Source organism: Hylobates moloch, unplaced genomic scaffold, assembly GCF_009828535.3.
Source record: "Hylobates moloch isolate HMO894 unplaced genomic scaffold, HMol_V3 SCAFFOLD_24, whole genome shotgun sequence".
NCBI classification, from domain to species: domain Eukaryota; kingdom Metazoa; phylum Chordata; class Mammalia; order Primates; family Hylobatidae; genus Hylobates; species Hylobates moloch.
Genome location: NW_026652299.1, coordinates 14,978,538 through 14,998,488, shown reverse-complemented (window position 1 = coordinate 14,998,488; position 19,951 = coordinate 14,978,538). Strand labels below are relative to the sequence as shown.

Below are 19,951 nucleotides of genomic sequence, written 5' to 3'. Positions count from 1 at the left end.
CAAGCCTCAAATCACAAGAGAACATGTTGGTTTTTTTTTTGTTTCGTTTTGTTTTTGTTTTTGTTTTTTTGAGATTGTCTGCTAAATAAAGCAATCTGTGTGCAGCTGAACATTTCCAGTTTTGTCTTACAAAAGGCTCCCAATAGACTAGAGTCAGTAGAAACTAGTTCCAGGGTCTATGATTTAGGTTGGTATTCTTAAGACCTCGCCTGCTCTCCTCCTATTGCCCCCTTCACCCCAGTCATCTGGGAATTAACCCCTCTTTTCAAAATTCTAGTTTTCCAACATTCTTATGTTCTGAAGAATTTTTCTGCATTAACAACATACCTATACTTGAAGTGCGATAAAATACAATGAAAATGTGTCAGGTTTTTTTTTTTTTTTAAATGAGAGACTGAAATAATTTCTCTTCCTTTTTAATCTTTTTAAACGTTTTTCTTCAACTACAGGTGGAACAGTAAGAAGGCCATCTCACATGTTTTCTTCTCTTCATTTCTTGACAGTCTGCATGACCTTGTACAAGACACCTCAGCTAGCTGCTGCTGAACTTTCCTTATCTTTTAAATACAGGAATTGGACTATATTTTTTGAAGTCCCTTTCAGGACAAAAGTTTTGTGATTCCACAATTCAAGTTTTGCACATAAATGCCATTTAAATGTCATTGGTTAGATCACCAAAAGGCTAATAATTGTATAATCAGGAGTAGATCAAATAGCATTGCAATAAGGTTCCTCAAAGATTGAAAAAGTCCTCTTTACAGGAATGAAATCAAAAGAATTTTTTTCATGATGTCAAAATCTCCATTTTGGTATGAGCTCTAATTAAATTAAAGCCTGAGAAATTTAAACTGGAAATATGGAAGAGCCCCTCCTGCCCCTGAGTGACTCTAAAGGTTACAAGATAATAGAACATGTTCTTTGGGAAATGTACAGACTTCTAAGAAAGGTGAATAACTAACTTGTTGAGGAAGCTGTAGCTCTAAGCTACAACTCAAAGTGGGTAAACTTAGCAAGGAAGCCTGCTTGACAAAAAGGGACACAGAGATCAGACTAGACTAGGTACGGTGTTGTCCTCAAAGAGCTGACAGTAATATCCCTTGAGAGATGGACCAAATCATGGCTGACATGGAAAGCCAATTGTCCAAGTAGGGGAAGCATGCTGAGTGCCACTCCTGGTAAGAAAGATAAAAGAAGTCCATAAATAGGAAGGCGAATTAAAGAGTCAATGATAGAGAGCATCAGGAGTAAGTTGAGAAGCAAGGTGTGAGAACATTTGCAGGGAGAGCAGTGCTGGAGAAAGGTCATTGCACCATGAAAGCCTTCCTTTATATGTCTCCAGCTACCTGTCCTGAGAGTTTTGAGAAGCCAGGCGGAACCAGACACTAGGAGGTAAACTGCCTTTTGTGCTCTGAGCATCCTCGGTCTAGGCAGAGCAGACTGCTAAGGAATGGAAGTCTTTCCTTCCTTGAGAACTCTAGAAATTGGGCCAATGGTGCATACAAGTGACATAATGTGATATCAAGATGTGACTGTGTATTGTGGTACCTGCACTTTCTATTTATTTCAGTGGACTTGGAGATGAACCCTTAGGTCAGTCCTGTCTCCCAACCTGTCACTGCTTCCCCTCCACCTTGGGTGAGTCACTCCTTCCAGAACAGTGACAGCCATTACCAAAATTGAGAACTCAGCATGACAAAAGGGCTGTTTTCACAGTTCTCTGGCAACATAATATAAAAGTTCACCACATCAGGCACATCATCTTAATCACCAGGGTCAAAAGAACCTTTAGATGTGACAGGTTGCTGCCTTCTTAGTTAACTTTTTCCCTCTGACTGACAAGGAGAAGACTGCAAATCATCAACCAGGATGATCACTTCACTGTTTCATTTCCTTAGATTTGTCTCCATCAGTTGCAAATATGGATTTCAGCAAGAGTCTTTTGTATTGAAAGGATATATGGAAGGAACCCAAAGCTTACACTTAAAGGTGAGAATGAACAAGGGCACCAGAATTCGTAAGGAAACCAGTGAATGCATTTCTTCAGTCCACGGTTTTTTTTTTTTTTTTTTTTTTTTTGAGATGGAGTCTTGCTCTGCCACTCAGGCTGGAGTGCAGTGGCGCGATCTCCGCTCACTGCAAGCTTCACTTCCCGAGTTCACACCATTCTGCTGCCTCAGCCTCAAGTAGCTGGGACTACAGGCACCCGCCACCATGCCCGGCTAATTTTTCATATTTTTAGTAGAGACAGTGTTTCACCGTGTTAGCCAGGATGGTCTCAATCTCCTGACCTTGTGATCCGCCTGCCTTGGCCTCCCAAAGTGCTGGGGTTATAGGCGTGAGCCACTGCCCCCAGCCCATTCCATGTTTTTTAAGGACCTACTCTGTGCCTAAGACTGTTTCTTTAGGCACTGGCGGCTACAAGAGTGAACAGGCTGACAAAGTTCAGCTGTAATTGAGCTTATATTCCAGTGGATAAACAAATACTCATCAGCAAAATGTTACATAATGACGAGTACTATACAAAGAAACAAGTAGGGGGATGTGATACAGAATGACAGTGGCTACTTTATTTAGGTGTTTGGAAAGGCCTCTCTAAGGTACTGACATCAACACTGAGGTCTGAATGATAAGAGAGAGGCAGCTGCATGCAGGTCTGGGGGTGAGTGTTCAAAGCACAGCACAGAGTTGATACAAAGTCCCTGAGGCAGAACCGAAATTGGCATACAAGACAATCTGTCAACAGTGACAGAGTAGAGAAGTAGAAGATGAATTCTTAGAGAAAAATAGGGGTCAGATTGAATAAAGAATTTGGAATTTATTCTAAGTGTACTGGAAAATCATTGGAGGGTTTTAAGCAGAAAAATGATTTTATCCAATATACCCTTTGAAAAGATCACTGTGGCTGCTATGTGGAAAATGGATTGTATGAAGACAGGCATGTAAGAACAGGAGTCCATTAGGAAGCTACTGCTATTACCTACTAGGAAAGATCATGGTGGCTTTGACCAGAGTGGTGGGAGTAGAAAAGAAGAGAAGTGGATGCCTGTGGGATTTATTTTGGGGGTAGATCTAACAGAACTGGTTATTTCCATGTAGGTGGAATGACAGAAAGCATGAAGGATAATTCCTGGAGTTTGCAGGTGAACAGAATCAATGTTCAATTTGAAGTACATGTGTGATGTCAAAAAAGATGTCAAGGAAGCACTTGGATACAGAATTGGAGCATGGAGGGAATTGGAGCATGGAGGAATGCACAGTGCTCGTGTGGAAGAGACAGGTACTACTCACTGCATATTCCTGTGCTTTCCTATATTTTTTGATCCCCTCTGCATTTTGGTGGGTCACATGACTGGTTCTGGACAATGGGCTATGCCACCTTGGGCTGAAACGTAGAAGTGGGAATTTGAGTTTTTCAGTGATCCCTCCTGCTGCTGCCACAGAGAACAGCAATGTCCCAGACAGCAGAGCCATTTTCAACCTGGGTCCCTGAGTGGGTTATGTGAAGCGGAGTCACCATTTCCTCTCATAACCTGTATTAGTCATATAGGATGAGACACACATAAATCTTCTGTTAAGCCAGTGAGGTTTGGGGGCAAATTATTATTATTATTATTATTATTATTATTTTTACTGTAGCACAACTTAGCCTGTACTGACTACTACAGCCAAAGAAATGGATTAAGACATTACCAGTTAAAGGATACTTTCTAAAATGATGGGAATGGACATATACATTTAAGGAGAAAGTCTAGATGGAGAGAAAAGGGGAGAGCAGTCTAGAGCCCTAATATGCCCCAGCATGCAGGAGTTGAACAGAAGAGGAAAGCAAGTGTTGTGCGAAGCTTAGAAAGTTAAGAGAAGAGTCATAAGAACAGGATTCTTGGTGTTGAAGTGCTGAGTATTGCTGCAGAAGGGATTTTGCAGCATGCATAGACACTGCAATGGCAGTTGAGTTTTCCCTAGACACATGGGTGTGAGAGGGAGCCTGTGCTGTGACTTCGTAGAATTAAGTCATGACTGGAGCACAACACACTAAAAATGTCACACTGATAAATAAACTATTTCAAGCCAGCAGGTCACAAAAACTGAGGATTTTTTTTTAACCTGGCTCACAGTTGGGCAGAGGCATATGTATTCAACACATGAAGCTTTTCTGACCTCACTCCAGACTAGGTTAGATGCTCCTCCTTGGGGTTTCCACTGCATCCACTGGATGCCTCTAAGGGTTGGTATATGGCAATTTAAGTGTCTGTTTCCTCAGATAATATCTCCTCCAAGACACTCTCCAGTGCCTACAGTGGTGTCTGCCACAAAGTGAATTCTCAATCAGTGTTTGTTCAATGAATAAACAGTCTTCCATGGCACCTGCAAGAGAACCTCCCACAAATATAAGGTGATAAGGGTCTGGTTGTTAGAAACATAAGGTGATAATGATTCTATTAACATCACATGACTAAGAAAAGTCTAACCCTCTGGTTCAGATTCCTCACACATCATAGTCCATCGACAAGTATTTAACTGAGTGCCTGCTGTGTACCAAAAGTTGTGCCATTGGAAAAAAAAGAAAATATCTATCTTAGCCTCTATCCTCAAGGAACTAGCAATGCAGTTGAAAGGACTAGCTAATGACGATGAAACCATTAGAGAACAGTAGGAAATAGTACACAGTTAATTGAAAAACTGAATGGCAGAAACAATGAGCATTACAGGAGTATGATAATGGGAAGACATAGATAAATGTAGAAAGAAATAATATCCAGGAAAATTTCATAGAAGAAGTGGGACTTTGAGGGAAGGTAAGATTTGCAAGACTGAGGAGGGAGAGATGGAGAGGACCGGAATCAGAATGGGTGGGAAGGTAAGGTGGGGCCAGATTAGGAAGGATCCCAAAAGTCAGTGAGGTGCTAATGAGAGCCCTCGCTGGCTTTCGGGGCCTCCTTGGCCTTGGCGCCCACTCTGGCCGCGCTTGAGGAGCCCTTCAGCCCGCCGCTGCACTGTGGGAGCCCCTTTTTGGGCTGGCCAGGGCCGAAGCCGGCTCCCTCAGCTTGTGGGGAGGTGTGGAGGGAGAGGCACGGGCGGGAACTGGGGCTGCGCGCGCTTGCAGGCCAGCGTGAGTTCCCAGTGGGTGTGGGCTCAGCAGCCCTGCACTCCCAGCGGCCAGCCGGCCCCGCTGGCCCCGGGCAGTGAGAGGCTTAGCACCTGGTCCAGCAGCTATTGTGCTCGACTTCTCACTGGGCCTTAGCTACCTCCCCATGGCGGAGGGCTTGGGACCTGCAGCCCGCCATGCCTGAGCCTCCTCCACAACCCCCGTCCCCTGCCGTGGGCTCCTGCGTGGCCTAAGCCTCCCAGATAAGCGCCACCCCCTGCTCCATGGTGCCCAGTCCCATTGACCACCCAAGGGCTGAGGAGTGCGGGCAGACAGCGCGGGACTGGCAGGCAACTCCACCTGCGGCCCTGGTGCGAAATCCACTGGATGAAGCCAGCTGGGCTCCTGAGTCTGGTGGGGACTTGGAGAATCTTTATGTCTAGCTAAGGGATTGTAAATACACCAATGGGCACTCTGTCTCTAGCTCAAGGTTTGTAAACACACCAATCAGCACCCTGTGTCTAGCTCAGGGTTTGTGAATGCACCAATCCACACTCTGTATCTAGCTACTCTGGTGAGGACTTGGAGAACCTTTGTGTGGACACTCAGTATCTAGCTAATCTAATGGGGACGTGGAGAACTTTTGTGTCTAGCTCAGGGATTTTAAACGCACCAATTAGCACCCTGTCAAAACGGACCAATCAGCTCTCTGTAAAACAGACCTATCGGCTCTCTGTAAAATGGACCAATCAGCAGGATGTGGGTGGGGCCAGATAAGAGAATAAAAGCAGGCTGCTGGAATCAACACTGGTAATCCGCTGGGGTGGCCTTCCACACTGTGGAAGCTTAGTTCTTTGGCTCTTTGCAATAACTCTTGCTGCTGCTCACTCTTTGGATCCACACTGCTTTTATGAGCTGTAACACTCACCGCGAAGGTCTGCAGCTTCACTACTGAAGCCAGCGAGACCACGAACCCACCAGAAGGAAGAAAGTCCGAACACATCCGAACATCAGAAGGAGCAAACTCCGGACCCGCCGCCTTTAAGAACTGTAACACTCACCGCGAGGATCCACGGCTTCATTCTTTAAGTCAGTGAGACCAAGAACCCACCAATTCTGGACACACTTACTTATGCCATTCATTCAACATTTTGTGAGGCCCCGCCATTTGCCAGGCACTGTTGTAAGTATGGGGTGTGTGTGTGTGTGTGTGTGTGTGTGTGTGTGTGTGTGTGTAGTTCCTGACCTCATGGGGCTTACATTCTTAATAAGAGGATAGATAATAATCATTGAAAAACTATGTAGCAAAATTTTAGATTGTGATAAAGACTGCGAAGGAAAGGAAGACCAGATAAGAGATACAGAGAGATGGAGGAAGATATTTTCTGTAGGAGAATGTAAGAGAAAGCTTTTCTGTGAAGCTGATGTTTTTGAACGGACTCACATAAAGTGGCAAGATGAAGATAATAGTGGGTTCCTGGGAATCAAAGTGATATGACAGAGTATTTCAGGAAGATAATGCATAGTGTAGAGAAATGTGGAGAGTCAATGAGGTAGCAGCAAGGAAAATGGCATAATTCAGAACCTAAGAAGAATATACTAGAAAGCTTTAGTTATGGGATTTATTTTATATGCTTTCTTTTAAACATCAGAGGTATTGGGGGTTTTCCCTATAGATATTTAGGTCCTATAGTTGAAATGACTAAGACATGAAAAAAAATGATGCTCTTTTATCTGTTCCACCCCTTATACCTCACTCATGAACACTGTAGCTTGCAATCTGTTGACAATAGTCATTTTCCAATATTGTCTATTCTTCCTATCCTATAAAGGGACCTACTGTCCATCAGACAGGCTGGTGTCCTTAGAAGACAGAGAAATAGAAGACATGGGCCCTCTTGCCCATCTCATCAAAGTTAGGCTTATGAGTATCATGTGGCTTTGTGCCCGGCAGAAGAGGATTAAGTTTGCCAAATCTTTGGATAATAACAAGCTCCAATCTACATAACACCTGGTCTTTACAAACCAAGTCATTATGAATGTGATACAAGTTGTCACTCCAGGGGTTTTATTATTTCCACATTAGTTGGTGTTGTGTGTTAGATATATAGAGGTTGCTGGGTTGTTTAGTGTGGATTGAATGACTGCCTCTCCTTTCTTTGCTCTGGTTTGGTAACGTTAGAGAGCAGTGGGGAAGAAGGGATCGTTGTACTATAGATCTCTTGGTCAGTCAATATTATTGGAGGATGAGCAGCAAAACAATGAACCCAGATAATGCTGGGCATTAGAGTGGGTGGTACAGGCTTCTAGGACAGGGATCAGAAGCAAGGGTCCCAGAACTGACTGGATGAGGCTGGTCATCATCCAGCCTCTCCACAATGCTGCTATATGACAAGAAGACAGCCAAGATCCTTCCAAATATTCATCAAACCATCTGGTTCTCTCTCTTCCCATTAAGCCACTTCCATCTCTGCCTGGACACTGGCATCCCTGTTACACTCTTGCCATTTTCTTGATTTCTGCACAGCATCAAGGTGATCTTTTTAAATGTAAATTAGATGATATTGTTCAAAGAGATAAAAACCGCCCGTTGGTCACAAGCACCTGCCCCTCTGCCCCTGCCTGCCTTTCCTATCCCACCGCACTGCAGTTTTTCCAGGTTTACTCCTCTCCGGCTACCTTGGCCCCCGATGGGTTCTTCATGTGCCAACCTCTTCCAGCCACAGGCTCTTTGGCCATGTATCCTCCTTCTTCCCCTTTCTTGGCTGATGCCTACTTACATGAGATGCAGTGTATCTCGTTGATTAAAAATGCACACACTAGTGCCAGACTGCTTGGCCAAATCCTAGCTTTTCTACTTATCAGCTGTGTGACTTTGAATAAGTTGCTTAAACTCTCTACGCCTCCACTGTAAAATGGAGCTGAAAACAGTGTCCACATCTTGGGGGTAGTTATGAGGATTAAATGATACATATATATAAAACATTTAGCCTGATGCCTAATATTTAGAAAAATCTTCATAAATGTTACCTCTCATTCATGATTGGGTCTCAGCCTAAATATCATTTCCTCTGAGAGCTCTTGCCTGGTTCTGACCTTCCTTTCTACCCCCGCTCCATTGCATTCCTTTTTTATTGCAGGACTCTTTTCATTTTCTTTCATATTATATATTTAGGATCATTTGCATATCTGTTTATTGTCACTGCATTAGACTATAAATGCCATGAGGGCAGGGACTCCGTATCACTGAATAACCAATACCTAGTGCAGTGCCAGGCACATAGTAGACACTAACCAAATATGTTGCTGAGTGAATGACTGAGGCTGATGGTTCAGGACTCAGTTTGTGAGTGTTGAGCGTCTGCTGGGAAAGCATTGGCGCCTCGGAGGGACTGAACTGGGCCAGAAGCCAGTGGAGTTCCACTACACTGCTTTTCAAGACATTATCTTTACATTGTATTTTAAGATGTTGACACATCAAAATCAAATTACTGGACCAAGCTCAAAACTTACATTTATATGCCAAGATTAAATGCTCTTTTTTGGCAGAAAAAATTCAGATTTGCCACAGAATCTCATCCAACCTGGAATTGGCCTGAATGAATTGTGTAAATGAGACAATCATGGTTCTTTTTCTCTTCCCCCTTTCCTCCTATTTTGTCCCCCAGAGTGACTGAATATTTGACTCAATTCGCTGCTTCAGTGGATGGGCCATTGTAGACCTGGGCAGCAACTCCCTGGGTGGCAAGTCCAAGATACTGGCTCATGTTTGCATTTATCACTTGTGTTTTAGATTGGGCTTCTTTATCGGTGTGCCTTCTTTCGCTCTTCCTTGTTTAATGCCACTGCTTGTTTATTTCATTTCCATAGCACTTTCCCATCCAAGCTTGTTAGACTGTATGGAGAACATCATGTTCAGAGAAAGCAGTGGCAAACGTACACGACAACAACGAAAATGTAAATTTACACTCTGCCTGTACTTGGCTAGCATAGGGTTACTTTACTCCTCGATTCCCTAATGGGAAGAAGACTCATTAGGTTTTCCCAATGGAGACTTAATCTCAACAGACTTTCTCCTTCCACCCCCTCTCTTCTGCCATTGTATTTTTGTTTTGTTGATTCTCATTGGAAGCCTGGTGGTGATTGGGGCCTTTGGCATCTGTGTGTGCAGGCTTATGGGAATTTCTAATCTCAAGCTTATTTTCCAACCCTGGCACATTCAACTATTTCTTACGCATAATGATGCCACCTTTTTTTTTTTTTTAATCAAGCCTACCTTCTTCCAAATCCTTTCTTTGTTCCCTTATTTTTAAAAATTTCTGTTCCTGCTCTTACAGTCTTCATTACTGACATCCCTTTCCCTGCCTAGGTTATCCTTTTAATGTTTCTAACCTAATCTAGATTTTGAGAGCAGTGTTTTTATTAAGAACCAAAGCTATGTTGGCAAGAAACTCATATTATGAGTAAAATATACATTTAAAATATAAATTGGGAATTTGAGCTAGAAATGGAAAGAGAAAGTTAGAATGAGTCTTGTGCTTGCATTCTCCTTCTACAAAATTTGTATGTAATCACACAGTTAGATAAAGTTCAGACATCTTATACTCTTTGACTATACTGAAATATATGTTGTCAGCAGTGCCTTAATGAAAAGTGATTGTTCTCTAAAGGAATCAAATGTAACGTTTAACATTCATGGTTCTTTATTATAGATTTCATATATAATTTAGATTTCATTCTCCTTTTTTATTTTAAGAAGCCCAACAGAATTACTGTACGACTATTATCTCATATCCTAGATTCAAAAACCAGGAGACCAAACATAAACAATGCCTCAGAAGAGAAAAATTGTGTCTTAAGAATCAAAGTATTCTTGGGTATCCTAAGTGATTGCTGACATAGAGCAAAGGGTTAATGAGAATGGGCTGGCATATTAAATCAGAATGCACATTGAAAGCAAATTGTCAGCCTAAAAGAACATAGACATATCATTGTCTCTGGTGAGGGAGGGGGATAAATAACTACTAAGATGTCCATACATGACATACTCAGAAGTCATCCTTGATATCTTTTTTTCCAGACAGATTGCAAACACAAGTCTTCCTCCCATATGGGGGTGTGTGCAGGGGATGTGGTCTGAAAATGCAGCATTGATTCTGGGAAAACTGAAACCTGGGAAGCCCGGGTGTAATAGTTCAAGAAAACAGAAATGTTTTTCTTTGGCTGTTGTTCCTGAAGTTACTTAAATGAGACTCATTGGCTATTGATCTGTATATATTGAGATTACAATAAAACATAATGGACCAGTTTCTTTCTCCCCTGGCTCACAGGATTGGCCTTTTATCTCTTGAGAGTAATAAATCATGGTCTTGGATTTAAGAAAATACTCTGGGATCTGGATGGCAGCTGATTTATTTTTAAGACAGTTATGTCAGGAAAAAAAAAAAAGCGTAACCCAGAATGTGACTGTAGTGCTTACTGGGAGAATAGCGATTGCCGTTTAAAATATTAAATAAGGCTTCCCTACTTTCAGAACCCATCATCCCACAGCAAGCTGAGTTGAAGCCCCTTACCAATATATTCATATCTTTCTTTACAATGGCAGTTATATTCTTTTGATTTCCTTTTTTCTGTGACAGATCCTAGCTGCTCTATTTATCTCTTGAATCTAATTTGCTCTATGACATCAAGCTTTAATTTTATCATTATTATTTTGCTTCATTTTAAGCACCTATGGTGTGCCAGGCATTGGATAAAATAGAAAAGATACAATCCCTGCTGTCGCTGGGCTCACACATTTAAAGAGATTTGACAGGCAAAATATCCTGTAATTGGCAATAGGTAGTCCTCATGCTTTCCCCCGCCCCTTCTCCCTTTTGAAGCAACTTCATCTCTCTGAACAAGCTTAAGAAGTTCCCTAGATCAAAGGTGTCAAAATCCAGAAGGGTTTGGAACAAGTGTCAGAGAGTAAGCAAACGACTTTCTGAGCTGTGAGACTGCTCCTCGCCTGCCCACGTGCTCTCCGCTGTCTGCACTCCTGCCTCACCTGGGCTGACTCGGACTCTCCACCTCCTTCGCTGCCTCCCGCATCAGCTACCCAGGAGCCTAAGGCGCTCCTTCCCGCAACTCCGGTCCCCGCGCCCCGGGACTGCAAACCCTTTAAACAGAGGCAGCAGAGCTAGGGCTTTTCCCAGGCTCTGGTGGGCGTGGGCTGACAGTCGCTGGGAGCCTCGCAACGGGGGGATGTCCAGGCAGGTATGCACCCAGCTCCCGGCGTTTCCCGGAGTCACCACAATGTTTCCCTTTCTCTCTCTCCCACGTATGCTGCTAGGGGTACTCCCCAGCTAGGATTTTCTTTGTCTTTTCTCCTAGTAACACCGAAGCCCTCTCGTGCCCGGGGACTGCAGGGAAACGCCGGCATCCGGACCGTGCGGGATGGCTCGGTGTGTGTGTTTTACTGTGTGTCTGAGTGTCGCGCATGTGTGCGTGTTGGGGCGCATTATCAACAGGGGCCTAGGGCACCCCCACTCCCTCTCGCTCTCTTCACTTCATGGACCTCCGAGGCGCAAAGCGCTCGACTCTCTCCTGGGCTCAGTGGCTTGGGTACTCTGGGCTCAGCTCAGCTGGGGAGTCCCCTCACCCAGCCCGCACCGGCACCCCGAAGCTTCAAAGTTGCGGCAAACAGTTGCGAGGAGCAGAGGAGCTGAGGTCGAGGCCAGCGCTCCCGCGGTCTCTTGCCCTGGGGAGCGAGCTGAGCCGAGGGTCGTGCGAGTGCCCGGCAGAGGCGGGAAGAGGCGGAGGAGAGCGGGGAGAAGGAGGGGGCGGCGGGGAGCAGCTGGTGGGGGAGGCCAGGCGCAAGGTGGCTCCCCGCGGCCCCGCGCCCCGCGGCTCCCGGACGCACCAGGCAGCCAATGGCTGCGCAGAGGTGTACAGCAGATGGCGTCCGACTGCGCCGTTCCTTCCTCCTCCTCCTCCTCCTCCTCCTTCAGTGCTGAAGAGCCAGAGTCGCCGCCGGGTTGCCAGACGCTGGAATGGGTGGTCTCCCGACACACACCACCATCTTTCTTGCGCTCGGGAAGCTCGGGGCTCAGCGGCTCCCAGAGGCTACGGCGGCGGCTCTGGCGAGACGGGTGAGTGCGAGCGCGCGGAGCCCCGAGTCGGGGATGCCGGGCCCCCTGGCCGGCCGGCTGGGGCGCGGGGTGCCAGCACCGGGGATGGGGGCGCGCCGCCGGCACAGACTTTGCTCTTTCCTCACCGGACAGCCTTTGTCGCCCCTTCTCCCAGCCAGACCCGGGAACTTGGAAGCGTATCTTCTCGGACGCCTCTGGCTTGGGGCTGAGGGAAGCGTGGGCTGCCCGGGGCGCAGTGTGCGGAGACCCTCTAGGCGTGCGGGGACGCCCCACGGGGCGACCTGAGCACCGACCTCATGCGACGGGACCGAGCCGTGGGACCCGGGCAGCAGGAGCTCTGCTCCCTTCACCTCCAGCTTGCTTTGAGGGATACTGATGCAGGAAACCGGGGGTCTCCCATCCTGCGCGGAGAGCCTCGGGGCCCAAGATCGAAAGGCCGGGAGTTGATCTGCAGGCTTTGCAAACAGGTTGACTGAGGGTTCCCTTTTCCCGTAGCGCTGACTGCGAAATCTGCGCGTGGGCGTTCATTGCCAGTGGAGGATAGCTGAGCAAGCCAAGAAGTTTTGCAGCTTCCCCTGATTTATCAGTGGAGTGTTAGGAGGCTGTAGCAACAGTTTACATTTCCCCTGTTCCTGCGGGGGGCTAGGGGCAAGCTGGGGTCGGACGTGATATCCTGCTGTTTGTGGAGAGGAAACTGGGAACGGGGCGTGAGATTGAGGGGCAGGGAGCGGGGGGACATGCATATTTTCTGCTGCATCGCCCACCTGCACCTGTCCCCTTTGCTCTCTTACACATCCCATAGTATTAAAGTTATTTGAATATGCAAATGAACCCCGCTCTTTGGTGACCGCGTATTTTGAATTTGAAGTTGGAAAACTTGGCAGGGGATGAGGGAACGTTGAGGAGGGGGCGTTAAGCTCTCTCACTCTATCCCTTTTTAAAGACAAGAAAAAAACTTTCGTTGGCGAAGGTGGTACTTTTTCTTTTGGAATGTCCGAGCTCTGAGCTTCCCTTAAGAGGTATTGCAATTCAATACTGTACAGTCAAGATGAAGTTCGACTAAGATTATGGGACCGTGGCATATTCTACGGAAGATACCAGGGTTCCTTGGCGCTCTGTTCATTGCCAGGGTGGTTTGCTGGAAGCCGGCAGTTTCCCACCCCCAGACTCCTTGGAGCTCTTTAAGTGACGGTCTGCCTGGTGTTTCTCAGCGGCACACCTGTGAGTGCTCTGTTATCATGGAAATGGTAACCCATGCAGGTGGGGCTCATGCCAACCAGACTGTGGTGGTGTGTGTGTGTGTGTGTTTGTGTGTGTGTGTGTATACATGTGCGTGCGTGTGAACGTGTGTGTTTGGAGTTTCCTTTTGACAGGTAATCTTTGGATGTCAAAGGGATACAGTTATTTGTCTGGCAGTGTCAGGACAATCTGAGTTTGTCGAGTAACTAGGAGGAGGTAACCTCCAGGGAAGCCTTTTTGTGCTCTTGACTCTACTCAGCAGTTGGTGAAGGCTTCCTGAAAGCCACTTAGGGTGTTACTAACCAAATCAAGAAGTCTTACTCAGTGGTGAGTGAAAGCTCGTGTCTTTGTGGGTTAAAAGCTATTTATAAAGTTTCTGTCTTGAGGCTTCACTTTGATAGACTGCTGTTTTTAAACCTTAGTGCCATTAATAATAGGAGCCTTCTTTTGAAACGTAATATGGCCAGTTCTCTGTTTTCTGAGGGTAGTTGATCTAATCTGGTAGATTCCCTGGAATTGTTTTATTTTCTATCCCTGGGAAGAGTGTGTGTGTGTGTGTGTGTGTATTTGTGTGTATGTATTTTCTTCATCTACCTGCTGAGAGTTGAGGGTTAGAAACTCTTTTTCATGCAAATTTAGGTGAAAAACATTATGAAGAAAATTCTCCTGACCCTGTAACAATATACACAGATGCTTCTGAAAAAATTGTGGGTGTCATTGTTGACTTTAAAAAAATGGGATAGTCTCGTATAAATCAGCACAGACAGATCCAGCAGCCCTGAATACCTACAAACCATTCAGGGTTTTGGATATTCTAGATTAATCTGTGATAAGGGCTTGGAGATATGTGGTCCAGGAAAGGGCTGTCTACTGTTGGTGGACTTTGATAGTCTGCTTTGAGGGTTCATAATACGACGAGCTCACTTTATGTCAACGTTAATATTTAAATCAATACTTGAGAAATGATCTTAAAATATTTCTTAATCTCCCGGCCCATTGTTTTCCATCAAAGTTGTTGATTGTTAAGAGAGTTGAAAGGCTAAGAAAGAGGAACACTGTTAGACAGGTAAAAAATAATTACTGATCATATAAACAATGTAAACACAGACTCTACTGTTTGAAGACTGACATTAACCAATTGGTAACGAGAGGTACCTTTCTGTTCTCTGCTGAGTGTGCCTTTTGAGAGAAAGTAGGGAAGGAATGAAAGGAAAATGGTACTAAATTGTACTTCATCAGAAAGTCTATGAAGGACCTTGTCTGCTTGCTACAGATCCTATATCTGAAGGAATAACTCTTTTGTTAATATCAGCAAAAAGAATTTTGTCCTTAAATAACAGACTGAAAAAGCAGAATAAAAAGATAGGCACTAAGTTAAAGGAGGGAGAATGTCCAAATAAGAAAAATTCTAAAGCATGTCAACTCACTCTAATTATACTTCACAAATTGAAACTGGAGTCGTATGATTCCTTTAAACAAAAAAAGTCTTGCCAAAACTTCAATTCTGCTGTTCTGCACACTTTACAAAGATTAGGCATTAAAGTAATAACATCATGTCAAAAGTTTGAATAGAATGATGAAGAATATTTGACTGGTCCTATCTAGTTAACTGTGAAAATGACAAATGATACAATATATTAAATACATGATTAAGATAAACAGATTAAAGAATTCTAAGTAGTGACAACTATACTACTTGATGGGAAAAAAAGAATAGCACTATTAAGGCTTCAGAGATGCTCTACAGACAAAGCATAAAGGCTGGGTCTTTGAATAACTATTGGGTATTGTAGTATCAAAAACTACATGAGTTACTTAGATATGCTGTTGGATTTTTGAATACAGATTGCACGTAAGTGCTTTATATTTTCAAAAGAAGACATTTCCCAGTATATAACTATAAAAGAAGCTGTTGCATTCACTTTAACACCGGGTAGCTTCCTAAATATAACACGGGTCCTTAATTTACAGCTGTTAACAGGATTAATATCTAAGTGATAATTAGCACGTTAAGCCTATGAAAGTAGAGGGATTTTTAACTGCACTTCTAGTCTAGAAATTTACTGTTGTGAATTTTAGTGGAGTCTGTAGTTTAACAGATCTAAAAATCACAGGCACCTTTGCTCCAAGATGATAAACATTCTATTCCCACCCTTTAAAACTTCTCCATCTACTGAGATTATTTTGTTGATATTTTTAGTAGGATGTTCATGGGTGGTTATTCTTAATAGCTAACAGTGGCTATTTTTGAAATGAAGCCAAGAAGATTAGGTAGTTTTTGGTCATCTTGTAAGTATCTCTTGACAAAAGGAAATAGGAATCCCAGTCACTGAATTCCTACAATTATGCTTTCATGAATCCTGGTATGGGCTAGTTATACAAAATATAGAGATGTAGTTATTTTGCCAGGTTGTAGTCCACCAGTGATTTAGTATGATCATTTTGTTGCTACCACATCAAGCATTTCATTTGAAAGGGAAAATCAAATATTAGTGAAACCCAGTTACTCCATATTTTTTGGTAAAACTTTGAAACTAACTCTAGAGATGCTGTAGAATAGTTTCACTGCTGGTAGGGACTCATGCTTTTGGTAACGAGAGTTGAATCTAAGCGTGGTTTGTAAGCTGAACAATGAAGTCATCTGGCATCTATAAGAACTACTTTAAGTGTGTATATACTGTTGTGATGACTAAAACACAGTATGTATAAAAGCATCACTAAATTCATATTAATTTTTGGTTACTAGGTATTTTTGCAATTTATGGATTCTAAAAACACAACTCTTTGCTGTGATGTGGAAATCAGTAGAATTTTTTGATGTTAAAAAGAAGAGGTCCACATACTGGTAAAGGTTAGACATTGAACTAAATGTGGAGATCTGTGAAAGTGTGAAAATATTTCCTGCATGAATAAAAAAGGCTATCATTGTTGAACTTAGGTGTTTTGCAGCAAGGGACATGATGCTCGCTTTTGATTTTGCCTCTCTAGGCATATTTTAATTATGAGCCTCTTGTAATTAAATATGCCATAGCTAAAAACAGAATCCTAAGTAACTAATGCACAGACGATTTTTCAATGCCTTGACTTGGAAGAAACTCATGGCCGTGTTCCACTTGCCTGCATGAGGGCTGGCTGCTGATTTGTGTCCTAGTGTTATGTTAGCGAACAGCTCATTACTTCTGGAAAAATCACAATGTTGAGTAAAGCTCTGAACTTCGTGGCAGTTAGGCACGATTACCTTAGTCTTAGACTGCAGCTTTGTAGCAATGCATATTTTAATTTTGAGTTCTTTCAGATGGTTATTTTAAAAAGCATACCATGTAGTATGCATACATGAAAGATTTTAATTATAATAAGACTAAGGCTTGCAGTAATCTCTTCTTGCAGAGTTTGCTTCTGAGCTCTCCTCTATTGATTTTTGCCTTTTGTGCTTACGTTAGACATATTCAGGGCAAGTTAGACAGTGCACATTGATACAGCCTTACTGGTAAAAATATTGATGTACTTGTAAAATATTGAAATACTTGTAAAAACACTGAAATACGTGTGCACCAGTAGGTCAATGAGTATTGTTCTGAGCCCTCTGAAGGTCCCACTATCATCCTGGTCCTACAGACCACTCCCCTTAGATCACTTCTTTTTTTTTTTTCTTTTTTTTTTTATTATACTTTAGGTTTTAGGGTACATGTGCACAATGTGCAGGTTTGTTACATATGTATCCATGTGCCATGTTGATTTCCTGCACCCATTAGCTCGTCATTTAGCATTAGGTATATCTCCTAATGCTGTCCCCGCCCCCCCCACCCCCCACCCCACAACAGTACCTGGAATGTGATGTTCCCCTTCCTGTGTCCATGAGTTCTCATTGTTCAATTCCCACCTATGAGTGAGAACATGCGGTGTTTGGTTTTTTGTCCTTGCGATAGTTTACTGAGAATGATGTTTTCCAGTTTCATCCATGTCCCTACAAAGGACACGAACTCATCATTTTTTATGGCTGCATAGTATTCCATGGTGTATATGCGCCACATTTTCTTAATCCAGTCTATTGTTGTTGGACATTTGGGTTGGTTCCAAGTCTTTGCTATTGTGAATTGAGAGAGCCACTGGGTGTCACCCACCTGGTATGGCAAGGAGGCCTTGGGACACACTCCAGTGATATTTCCTAAGGCTGTTCTGATTGGCTTATGCCGCAGACCTATGAACTGGTAAATATTTTAAATATTATCCCTTGATATTTGTACTCGTAACAAGAATGAATGCAACCATTGGCATTATCAAGTAGTTGAACATCAAATGTTTACATTTTAATTTTCTCTGTGTCTAACATTTCTAGCTGTTAAAACACTTAAATATTGTTATATTTATATTATCTAGGGACCCAAAGATATCAAACCCCTTTCGTCTGAGTTATCAATTCATATAAAGCCACTCTACCTTCAATTTAATTTGTTTTCTTAGAAAATATAAAATAAGGATATTAAGTTCCTTCCTTCCTGTTAAGAGGAAGAGCCAAATTTCTCACCCAGGTCATCTGCCACAACTGTAAATTCTTCTACCCCACAGCTTTCTCATACCACTTAATTAAAATGTATGTATGTGGGAGTAGTTCAACAAGGCTTCTTTCTTTTGGGGAAAAAGTAATTATTTTTTTCAATCTCTGTTTCTAGTCTTCAGAATTAACTCAATTTATTTCATATTGACTTCCATTCATTTTCGTGATTAAATTTTGTTAGTAGGGCTTTCATTTCATCTGACTTGACCCATTCTATGAACTGGAGTATCTTCTGGCCAATCACAGAGAGGCAAGGGATGTTAATGACTTTGAGGAAAATTTTTTGGTGCTTTCTTCTGGATCTCTTCTAGCTAAAACTAAACTCCAGCACTGCTAGATGGTCCCTGAAAAACATAAATTACGCTTCTTTCTTGAACAGAAAAAATAAGATTCCAGATACTACATCAATTTAACTCTTGCCTGTCATTAATTTCCTTTTATCCACTTTCTTCTTCTTTTAGACCTATCTCTTTAAAGTCACCCACAAGACTCACACTTATTTAAAGTGGCCAAAAATGTTGCTTTCCCTACTCCTGTGGTCCCAGTTATCCAAATTGTATCTATTAGTCAAAATCCAGTCCCAATTATACTTCCACTGAGCTTTCACTGATGATGCCAATTCACAAAGCCCTCTCTCAGTCCGAACAACTCAGGTGGTAAATTCTAATTTTCATGTTTGATTGAATCTATTTTCTTATTAGCATCTATGTGTGGAGTTCTGATAGTAAAGGATTTAATGGAGAAGGGCACCACTATCTACTGAGAATTCTGGAAAATGTTGAAGAGGAGAGTGTGATGGAGAGTAGGGACCTGGGTAATAACAGCCATTTGAGGATCTGTAAGGTAAGGCTTACCAATATCCAGGTAGGCAACAAGTGTGACTAGTAATTATTACTATTAATTAATTACCTATGAATTGCTGCATACCTAGCTAGGTACATTAGAATTTGTTTGTCTAATCCTCATAATAATGTTGCAAAGTAGGTACTGTTATTTAGTCCCATGCAACTGGTAAACCACAGAGCCTAGGTGTGCATCCCAGATTGTTGGACTGCAAGGCCTATTCTACTTCTGATAAACCAGACTACCCTAAGCCTGAGGTTTTACTCAGCAGGTTCAGTCTTTACCGCTGCTGGAATTTATCCAAAATGCAAGAACACACACACTTACCTACTGCCAAGGCCTCTATAGTCAATGGAGATGACTGACAGGAAGAATATTGCTGAATTACTTCTACCTGGAGGTAGAAGCATCATTCGGAAATATGGAAAAAGGCTGCATTTTGATTTTGCACAGACCTTGTGCATGAAGATTATATCATCTTAAAATTGTAAAGAACTAGATACCTTCACTTATAAAAGTGTTGGCTTCCTGAGGAACCATTGGAAAATTCAGAAAAGACAGACATATTTAGGAAACCCACACCATATTTCTTTGCATTAATGGCTTATCATTAGAACACAACTGTCCTGCCAACTATGCAAAGCATTAGCTTTTGAAATTAGCATAATGAATACAAAAAAGGGAAAATGAGTTGTTCGATGTGAGTGGGGGTTGCTGGTGGGTGCCTGGGTCACTCCTGTGATCTGGTCAGGTGAGTGCTCTTGTCTGTTCTCTTTGCTCTAAGTATATCCCAACTGGAAACTGTTCTTGGTCAAAGAGGACAACTTACTGAGAAGAGAAGAACTGTTCTTTAGTTGAGCATGTGTAGGAAGTCACAGTTCTGAAGATCTGTTTCTTGAAAGTATTTTGATGGCTCAGTATGAGTTTTCTTGACATGAACTTTCATGAAAGTGTATAATAAATTCATTTCCAATACTAATGTCTCATAACTATTTCTAAACAAATATACTGTTGGAATCTGACCAGTTTCTGTCTTTGCCTCTGGCAGAATCATATAGGAAGAGGCTCAGAAAAGTCGAAGTTGTAGAGAGATTTTTA

The 19,951-nt window shown here is 42.9% G+C and overlaps 1 protein-coding gene across 2 annotated transcripts in view; it reads left to right on the top strand.

Annotated features, from left to right (window-relative positions):
* Positions 1-1,954: 1,954 nt before the first annotated feature.
* Positions 1,955-19,951, top strand: part of THSD7B (thrombospondin type 1 domain containing 7B) — a 919,482-nt gene continuing 901,485 nt past the window's right edge. Inside the window, exons 1-2 of one of the 2 annotated variants that reach the window (XM_058434423.1) lie at positions 1,955-1,986; positions 3,097-3,277. The gene's annotated coding sequence lies outside the window, so the exon portion shown is untranslated. Of the gene's footprint in view, positions 1,987-3,096; positions 3,278-12,073; positions 12,217-19,951 lie in introns of those variants that run through there. The other variant, XM_032145845.1, reaches the window with a different exon arrangement.